Source organism: Mytilus trossulus, chromosome 3, assembly GCF_036588685.1.
Source record: "Mytilus trossulus isolate FHL-02 chromosome 3, PNRI_Mtr1.1.1.hap1, whole genome shotgun sequence".
Taxonomy (NCBI): Eukaryota; Metazoa; Mollusca; class Bivalvia; order Mytilida; family Mytilidae; genus Mytilus; species Mytilus trossulus.
The window spans coordinates 80924211-80935467 of NC_086375.1; the positions used below are offsets into that span (position 1 = coordinate 80924211).

At 34.0% G+C, this 11257-nt stretch overlaps 1 pseudogene; it reads left to right on the forward strand.

The window, feature by feature from the left end:
* Window positions 1–1345: 1345 nt before the first annotated feature.
* LOC134711072 (mannan endo-1,4-beta-mannosidase-like) lies at window positions 1346–10039 on the forward strand (annotated as a pseudogene).
* The last annotated feature ends 1218 nt before the right edge of the window (window positions 10040–11257 follow it).

Consider the following 11257-nt stretch of genomic DNA (forward strand, 5'->3'; position numbering starts at 1 on the left):
GGCCAAACGCCAGTTGTTGCTTTTGACCAACCCCTTTTCACCGTAGCAAAACTAATACAGTGGAACTGGCCTCAGATATATGGTGAGGATCACTTTGTTATGATGTTCGGTGGCCTACACATAGAGATGGCTGCGTTCAAAGCACTTGGTAGTTGGCTTGAAGATAGTGGATGGACTAGTGTTTTAGTAAATGAACAGGTTACATCACCGGGTACAGCTGATTCATTTCTAAAGGCTTCTCATGTTACAAAAACACGTAGAGCACACCAAGTTACAGCATGCACACTTTACCGTCTATTGTCAAATGCTTACTGTCAATACAAAGATATTTTGAGGGATGATGAGGTTACCTTAGTATTTGAAGAGTGGTGTTTGGAACGATCTAAAGAATCTCCTCATTTTAAATTTTGGTATATAACTCTCTGATTTGAATTGACCGTATTAATATTTATAATGTCTATACGTGAGGCTAACTTTTCATGATATATTGAAGCTCTCTCAAAGATCATTCCTTGGTTTTTTGCCTTGGATCACACCATTTATTCACGATGGCTACCAATTCATCTGCGTGATATGGTTCAGTTACCAAAAACGAACCCAGAAACCCATAGAGCATTCCTTGACGGCAACTTTGTTGTCAACAAGACAGAGAAGAAATTTTCCTGTATGGCTATTGATCAAGCCCACGAACAAAACAATGCTTGTGTTAAAGCAGATGGTGGTGCTGTTGGGTTGACGGAAAATCCAGGGGCGCTTCGTAGATGGATGGTGGTAGGGCCTGAAATGGCTAGGTTGGTTAATGAATTTGAAAATGTCACTGAATGCTTTGTGAACACTAACGCATCTAATAAACTTCATCATGAACAAACATTATCCTTTCAAGAATCTTTCCGAAATGACATTGTGTCTTTGTATGATGTAATTGATGATCTTGGAAATCCGTTTTTAGAGACAAGTAAGGATTTGCTTGTATTAGATTCGAAGAACATTGTTGACATATCAGTTGTTAAAACTGTTAACACAATAGAATCATTGGGACAAGAACAGTTTGAAAAGTATATATAGAACGCCTTGTTGATCGAACAACGTCTGTCTTTGATACTATCAAGAGGAATAAGTTACCGCTTTTTCAAACACCACCTCCTGCAAAGAAAACGTCTACGACAGATCACAAGCTAATGGCTTTGAAAAGTAATTGTTCTTTATTTTCAAGATTGTATATTGCTTGTCAATCAAGAGATGGAAACCTTGACGATTTCTTCAGACATGAGAATCATGCTTTCCCTCCATCGCTTAGTCAAAATGGTACTATACGTCTAGGAACAAAAGTTGACCTTCTTTCAAAATGTCTGGAGAGATTAACCCCTCCAACAGATGTTCAACCTGTAGTGTCTTCTGTTATTTTGTTAATATGCTCAAGCCTGTCAATGTCAAATCATTTAATGAATACGCTTTAAAAGTGTTTGTACCGTATATTCAGAATATTGGAAAAAATGTGCAAAGAATTGATATTGTATTTGACACATACATTGACAATAGCTTAAAGGCGTCTACTCGGGGAAAACGTGGGAAAGGTATTCGAAGACGAGTTCAAGATGAAACGAATGAACCAGGAAATTGGCAGGAATTCTTGCGTCTAGATGAAAATAAAATTGAGTTGTTTCATTTTCTCGCTGATAAAATAACCAGTGCTGGTATCGACAATGAGATCGTAGTAACTGACAAGATCAACGCCCTTGGAAATACTGCAGGACACAGCCATGAATTGTTAAGCCCATGTTCACACGAGGAAGCTGATACTAGAATGTTGTTGCATGCCTTAGATGCTTCCCTGAAAGGCCACAACAGAATACTGATCAGAACAGTTGACACAGATGTTGTTGTCTTGTCTGTCTCTTGTTTCAACAGACTGCAAATTGAACAGCTGTGGATAGGTTTTGGCACTGGAAAGAACTTCCGATATATTTCAGTTCATGAATTGTGCCTTGCTCTAGGATTATTGAAATCGAAAGTCTTTCCACTGTTCCATGCCTTTACTGGTTGTGACACAGTCTCAGCTTTTTCTGGGAAAGGTAAGAAATCAGCTTGGGACACATGGTCCGTATATGAGGAGTTGTCAGATGCACTTCTGCAGATTATTGAGAATCCAAATGAAGTTGAAATTTTAAAAGTGTTGAAAGTAATAGAACGGTATGTTGTTCTTTTGTATGATCGGTCTAGTACAGCTAATACGGTGAATGAGTTAAAAAACAGTTATTCACACAAAAGACAAGAACAATAGACAATATTCCTCCAACAAGAGATGCACTTCTTCAACATACGAAACGTGCAGTTTACCAAGGAAGTGTTATTTGGGGAAATTGTTTAGTTGCAAATCCAGGTATGTCATCACCAGATTTATTTGGTTGGCAAAAACTTGATGGTACTTGGGTACCATTCTGGTCTGTGCTTGCTGAAGCTTCAATGTCATGCCAAGAGCTCATCCACTGTGGCTGTAAGAAAGGATGTCGAGGTGCATGTAAATGCTTAAAAGCAGCATTAAAATGCACAGCATTATGCAAATGCTCACCGGACTGTGAAAGAGAAACCGATTGAGACTGAGCTTTGTTTTGATTTCCCTGCATTTGGATCCATTATTTTTTAATCATTTTATATCATATTCAAAAACAAACGTCAAATTTTTACATGCTAAACGGCGCCATTTTGAATATGCCGCCATTTTGAAAATATTATCTTCGTACCCAGGTAAAAGTGATACATTGTAACCCTTTATCGATATCAAATGATCAGTTTTACTGCTTTGATAACTTTCTACCACACAATAATGGTGTATAGATTCGAATACGGTAAAACTAAGACATTTTGACGCGCCATTTTGAATTTGGACGCCATTTTCTATGATTTCTGTACCATTAGGTTTAACAACATAATAAATGACATATCTGAATTGTATTTCCTTAAGTTTCTGACATCTTTGGAACTCATTAGATTTGAAAGACTTCATCAAGTGAAAAATGTAATACTGATGGCGGCCATCTTGAATTTGGCGGCCATATTGGATTTTTTTTTCGTGGCTCCATATCTGAATTTTGTTTATACCCTTTAATCTTTCATTTTGCCAAGTTTCATGCTTTTACCATAAAGTGATCAATTATTCTGATATCCGCTGGACTATGTGTCAGATGTATGATTACACAGTTTTAACTGATGGATCTCAATAATAATCGTATTAAAATATATCTGTTAGAGTTAATCATCCAATTTTGACATTATAACGGAACTAAACACAACTTAAATAGAAGTGGGAGGTTTTACTAGCTATAAATGGAGGTTTCATGCATCATTCCTTGAATAAAGACTGTACCAAGATATGAATATAACAGTTGTTAACACTCTTTTCGTTGGTGAATAGCGTTTGACTTTTGTCCGTTTTTATAGACTTTCAATCACATGATACCCCCCTCCCCTTTGGATCATCCACTGCATTGAGGGTTCGATAGTTCTGTTATACCTTTTACTATTCTGTCAATTTAATAAAGCAGTTGTGCATATACATTTCCAAATTCATAACTTTGAATCTCAGAAGTAAACATATGATTGAATTGGAAGTAACGAGTGTGTTGTTTTTCAAGTTCTACCAAACATACCAGGACCGGTTTAAATGCAGGCACATAATAAAATTAGCACTCCATTTGCTTCATACTAGCAATCTTTAACCAGAAATAATCTTAACTATTTTACACGTGTTAAAATTCAACCTTGAAAATATTTAATTCGATTTGTGATGTGAAATAAAGGACCATCCCTTTGAAATTCGTTTATTCATACAGCACTGTAATATGCTAAAGGATCATAAAAAAGCTGAATAACAAAAATACCGAACTTAAAGGAAAATTCAAAGCTGAAAGTCCGTAATGAAATGGCAAAATCAGAAGCTGAAACACATTTAGCGAATTCGAATGTATAAATGATGTATTCCTGACTTGGTACAGACATAATATTATGTAATTAATCAAATTAGTATTGTCACCGTAGAATTGATCTACCTACCCTACCTTTTTTTCTTAAGGGGGGACCAATATATTATAATGTTTGCATAATAATATGTAAACATGAATAATATACAGATACGCATCTGGTGCAAGAAAATTTGGTATCGTTAATTTTATTGCTACCACTGGGTCGATGCCTCTGCTGATGGACTATTAGTCCCCGAGGGTATCACCAGCTCAGTAGCCAGTACTTCGGTACTGGCATGAAAATACAGATTTTTTGCGTTATTAAAATTTGCTGTTACAAAATATTAGAAATTATTATAAATTAAGGAATGTATCTCCCTCATGCAAAACTCTGATTCCTTTCACGGATTTGGCTATACTTTTTGGACCTTTTGGATTATAGCTCTTCATCTTTTATATAAGCTTTGGATTTCAAATATTTTGGCCACGAGCATCACTGAAGAGACATGTATTGTCGAAATGCGCATCTGGTGCAAGAAAATTGGTACCGTTAATTTTATTAAAAGAACTCTAATAAAAAGCACACATTTCTTCTCACAAATAATAGATATATCTTGAAAACAAATTGTTAAATGTTTCTGAATTGTGTCAGGTACATGAACATTTAACAGGGTCAGACAAGTTCTTAGAACTGAATACTACAGTTTTAAATCTGCGAATTTGTCAATTTTTGTTCTTCCCTCTCTGGAATTTGAACTCAAAATATATATACTATATATAATACACATAACAGATAAGATCTAACGAAAGTCTACGTGTTGTATACTGGTCATCTGTTTAGATGTAATCTGATAAGTTTCGACGAAGCTTCTTGTTTTTATGCTGTAGCTGAAGGTAAGGTATATCAAACTTTTTTCAAAGTCTTTATTTTCTAATTTCAAAGGTATCACGATTTGTTGTGTTATTTGAGGTATAATCAAAACATGGCTCATATTGTAGTATTTTACTAAATCATTAACATCTTAAGATAAGTAAAACAGATATATTTACGGTTTTAAGCAAATAAGATAATTTATTCAATTTTATATATTCTCATTCAATTGATACGTTATGCTCTTGCATTATCACACTATAATGACATTATTAGCAAAGGTGAATTCCTTATACTAATATTGATCGAACAGAGTTATTTGGAAAAACAACTGAAATTTACCTTTCCTAACATGGTCAATATCTCATATTGATTCACCACTACGCTATGTATTAGTCTCAACTAATTATCAAACATGGTTTTGCAGCCTTATATCTTGAGATACCCGAATGGTCGTCTTATCTATAGTATAACTGATTGTGCCGAAGTTTTGATTGGTACATTTTGAACAAGTATAGATGCGTATGACGGATGACGTATGCATTAAAAGGGGGTTCACACTCTTGACGCACCCTGGTTTGTTCGTTTTAGAGTGCTGCTATTCCCTCAGTTTTCTTGAATTTGTCTCTCCAAAATAGTTCATGTGATTTTAACATCGGTAGACTACTGTTATCAAATCAATCATATTCGTTTTAATTTATTGTAGTTAAGAGTGTTTTTATTTGAGAATGTTCATCTAATCTCAACTATATGAAGTTTTTCTGGAGACGATACGTTAAAGTACAGAGAGACAATTGCAACAAGAGGGGAAAATCTTTGTATTTACTTATTTTATTAATGAATTCAATATGTATAACTACAAGAATAAAAGAGGGACGAAAGATACCAGAGGGACAGTCATACTCATAAATCGAAAATAAACTGACAACGCCACGGCTAAAAATGAAAAAGACAAACGACAAACAATAGTACAAATGACACAACATAGAAACTAAAGGATAAGCAACACGAGCCCAACAAATATTAATGTGTAGAAAACAAATGACTGAAAAATGGGATCAGGAACAAGAATGTTTTTTCTTAAGAAAAACAGAAGAACAAAACTATATTGACAGGCTGATAGACAAACAAATGAGTATGAAAATGTAAATCGAGATCATTAAGTGATGTTGCATATTGTGTGAATATATGCATAAAAAGTAAGATCGTGGGGCAAAGAAAGTTGTTTTAAAAAGATTTTATAACTGAAAGGGATACTTCTTTAATGTCTCGTCAATCTCGAGGAACACCGGTATTAATTTATCGCCAATCCGACATTTAACTGCTAACCCCTCGTCCCGTTTGGCCACTCAACCAGTTTGTTTTTTAACCCAGCGATAAAATTGATCTTTTACACCAACTGCCTCTTATTTACTATGTAATAAATTATGCCAAATTTAAGCCAAAAGGTTGTCTACAATAATTAAGAGAGAAAACAGGAATAATTGAATAAGATAACAAGATGGCTATTCCTACCATTCAATGCATAACATATATTCAGTGGTAACCATTTTTTTCTTTTTTGAGTGAAAGGGTTTCAAAATTAGCATTGTAATCAGTTGTATTTGATCGAAATGTTTTTTAACAATCTTTTGTAATTTATGTGAGATCTCTGTCTTTTTTCATATTCTTTTTTTTATAGACTGGCAGGATGTTGTTGGTTGTTTTACTTGTACTACTTACATCACAAGGAAGTCTCTTACAGCAATTGTTTACCTATTTTTATCTTTAACAATGCGATACATTAGTATGTGTGAGCATGACTCATGGATATCAATTGTACTGGTTTTTTGACAAATTTCCATTGATGAAATCCCACTCCGTGCATTGACTTAAACTTTGAAGGCAATTTGTAAATTTTTCATTCATCTGTTCAGATTCTTCATTTAACAAGAGTTTGTTTTTATCCAATCCTGAAGGCGAAATGTAAAGTATCCCACATTATGTCTTTTCTACATACGACTCTCCTCCAAAACGCCATTAATTTTGTTTTATCTGCTCCAAGACGCCATAAGTTTTGTTTTTGTTTTATCCCACCTAAATTCGTGTTATTTTTGTTTTTTAACAGTGAAAATCCTTTTTGCTTCTATATAATCAATTAAATCAACGGTACCAATTTTGTTGCACCAGATGCGCATTTCGACAATACATGTCTCTTCAGTGATGCTCGTGGCCAAAATATTTGAAATCCAAAGCACAAATCAACCTGTACTAGTATATGGCAAATGCATTAGTGATGTATGCGTAACATATATAGATCTCAATCAGATAAAAAGCATATCATCAAAAAGAAAGCAAACATTTCATACAAGATTCTTACTTTCAGGGCTTTAGAAAAGCTTATCAATTACAAAAACAAGCTGTCCAAACTAAAATGTATTGATATACAGAACCTACGCATTCCGGTGATTGGTTCATATGTTCTTCTCAGAAGTGAGGAATTGTCAATAAAAAAACGAATCCTTGATCTATTTTAACACTATCAAATATTGTTTACTAATAATTATGTATGATAAAAAGATATAAATATTAAACAAAAACTAATTTCTGCAACATCTACAGTTAGTAAAAAAAAATAGAATTTCCAGTCTTATTCCTCAAACCTCAGCCAAGAATGCAATCGAAACAATCGGTTGTTTTGGATTCAAACAATTTTGGTAAAAATCAAAACATGTTTGCAAGTATAAAGAATGATAATTTCATCCTCTAGGAACATTTGCTTAACTTATGGTGATGCATGTTGTTTTACATTTATTACCTATCCACTAGTGATGTTCTACTTTGTTGTCCGGCTATGTATAATAAATCAATTTTACTTTTATTTTATAAGGATGTCAGGCTAGACTTGGTGTTAGTGGCACCAATCTGACTTATAATGGACATCAAATATTTTTATCCGGTGCTAACCAGGCTTGGGTCCATTATGCAGCCGACTTTGGACATAATCATTACATAAAAGGAAAATCAACGTTTGAATCGACACTGAGTGACATTCAGAGTCATTGTGGAAATTCCGTCAGTAAGTGAAAGAATTAGTGCTGTTGTGTTGGTAATGATAAATAGGTTACTAAAACTAAAAATTAGTTTCGTGCTCTTTAAAACTATGTAACAAGTTGATTTTCTTAACCTTTATGGTTGCATGTTACCACCAATAATATCTAAACATAGCTTAATTATAATTAATATATTTTAAGATAAATAGGAGTATGGCTGCATATTGAAGGATCATCTAAGCCACAATTTAACAACAATGGCTACGTTACTGGTATAGACAAAACATTGATCAGTGACATGAGGACCTATCTTCAGGCTGCCAAGAGACATACCGTATAGCGGTTTATTTTCGCGGGCTGTAAATTTTCGCTTATTTTCGCGGATAGAACAAAATCGCCAAAATAAATTCCGCCAATTTAAAAGTGTGCATGCAAAGGTAATGTAAAAAATGTTGAATCTGCCAAAATAATAACCGCCAAAATATTTCGTATACCTTATTCAATGAAAATCGCGAAATTTTACACCCGCGAAAATAACCCGCTATACGGTAACATTCTCATTTTCTTTACTCTTTGGAATGCTGCAGTAGCCTTAAAATCGCATTACCGGTTTAATGGACTCTTGGTGGATACAACAGAACTTCAGTCATACATAGACCATGCTCTCGAACCAATGGCTAATGCTTTGAAAAAATGAAACGGCTTTGGGTGGATGGGATATAATGAATGAACCCGAGGGTGAAATTAAACCAGGTGAAAGCAGCTCCGAACCTTGTTTTGACACAAGACATTTATCTGGATCTGGTGCAGGATGGGCTGGCCGTCTGTATACTGACCAAGAGATTGGCAGGTTAATAAATAATTTTTCTTTTCAAATTTAGTTAAAAATAGGCGATCAATGATCAAAACAAAACAAAAACAAAACTGCACCATAGTAGAATGAGGAAGGGAAAATGTATACGACTGGATGATAAAGTTATGTCGGATGATCTGTGTTTTGGGTTTGTTTTATAGATTGTAGTCATCTTGGTAAAAAATAACTAGTTCTGAAAGAACATTGTGAAAAAAAATATTGGACATACTCATTTATATGAATAAATGTGTGAATTCATCTCAACTATTTCAAATTATATACAATAAGACATGCTTAACAGTTAGATTTGTGAATTGGCAAGCAGCAGCTATCAAGGAAGTTGACCCAGGAGCAATGGTTACTGTTGGATCGTGGAACATGAAAGCTGATACTGATGTCATGGGATTTCATAACTTGTATAGTGATAATTGTCTTGTTAAAACAGGAGGAAAGCAAATCGTAAAATATATCTTATTGTACCGATTTCTTAAAATATTGTACATTTTGCCTGTTTAAAACTTATATGGCCGAACTTGTTCTGCTATCAGAAGGTACTACATCGATACTTATTTTTTATACATTTCTGATTATGGAGTTCATGCTTTAATGAAAGAAAATGGTAGTTGGATTTTTTCGTAAACTTTTCAAATAAATTCCATGTTGATATTTCTATAATGTTACTATTTTTACTCACCAGGGTACACTGTCCTTTTATCAAGTGCACAGCTATAACTGGCATCATCATTTTGGAAGCGAATCTCCCTTTAAAGTAAGTATTGAATTGACGTACATGTTTGCAGAAGTATGCGTTTTTTCTCCTGCTATCAAACTCGACAGATTAAGTACAGAATACAAAGTATCAATTCAATGAGTAGTTTTTGCATTTGTTATTTTTTCTTTTGCAGTGAATGTTCTTTAAAAAAAATGTTATTTAATCAAATCCCTCAGATAAAACGTTAACTAAAAACGTTAAAATTCAGAATCATTTTAAAAAGAAATGTCTATTCTAAACAGAAAGGGTTCGCCTGCTCTTACGAGGGTAATGGTAATCGGATATGTAAACTTCTCCTTCCAGCAATCATTTTCCAACTTTCGACTTGATAAGCCTATGGTAATTGGTGAATTTAATCAAGAACACGGTGCTGGCATGTCGATTGAGTCCATGTTTGAATGGGCCTATACTAAAGGTTATTGTGGTGCCTGGACTTAGAGCAGGACTGGTGTCAGCTGGAATAATCAACTACGTGGAATGCAGCATCTAAATTCTAGAACTGACTATGGACAAGTTCAATTTGGTCTTTTAACATTTGAGATCCAGAATTGACCATGGATAAATTCAATTTGAGATCCAGAACTGACTATGGTAAAGCTCAATTTGGTCTTTAATTCATACTGTAATATATACCTGTTTTAAATAAACCCAGGAATATATTGTAATATATAGGATTTTTTCTTTCTAGTGTAAATAAAAGTTCTTAAATTCTTAAAGTTATTCTTACTTTTGTGATATATATATAATGCAACATTGCGTTTCTTAAAAGTTGCTAAAGAAGTTGATATGGAATAAAGATTTGAAATTTAATTATCTCAAAAAACTTGTGCCATGAAATGTGTGTATTTACAACAATTACAAGATATTTCTAAGATACACTAATACGAAAAACGATATGATATTTCAGTCCGAGATTCATGATATGTTTATATTGCGTTTAATTGGCTTTGAACTCCCTGTCAGTAACTACGTACTCTCAGAGCTGTACTTGTTGTCTCAATTATGTTCGGGATGTATAAATACCTGTTCAATGAAACCTTTTTCAAAAAACGTCAAAAGTTGCAAGTTGTTAGCTGCAACTGACCAAATCTCCACAAAGAACATATTTTGTCTCATTCATTAAAGTGATATGCCATTCGTATATTATTGCCTCGAGCATCTTTGCGGGGACATAATATTGTCTGGTGCAGTGAAATTAATGCAATCATTACCAATGAGACAAGCCGTCTCCCAATCACTCACATTTTAAAATACTTGACTTAAGATTCTTCTTACCATCATCGTCTCAACACAATACTGAAGGACCAATACATAAAACAACAAAAGAATAGATTAACAAAAGTAATCAAAAGGCAGCTTGTCCTTAATTAAGTAAGAAGTTATCAAAAGGAAAAATTCCGATAATATCATTTAACTTAAAGAAAGAAAACAGTTGTATATAACCAAACACTTATGGCGGCCATGACAGCAAAAGTACAGAATGTAAAAAGATATGATACCGATTTTAGAGTGAACGACATGTTGGCTGAAAAATACACGTTAACCAAAAAGTTTGGAAGCATCTACGGAACACCAAGATCCGTCTAAGAAAACATTGCATAAGAGGTTAACTTACCTTTAGGCGGTTATAGATAATTTCGTACGCTTCAAATTTGAGAAAAAAAACCATGCCAGTATCGTTTATAACTTACAGTCCTTTGCTCATCACAAAAAGGACTACTGATATAAACAAGGACCAAGTAACTCTGATTGGATTCAAACATAGCATGA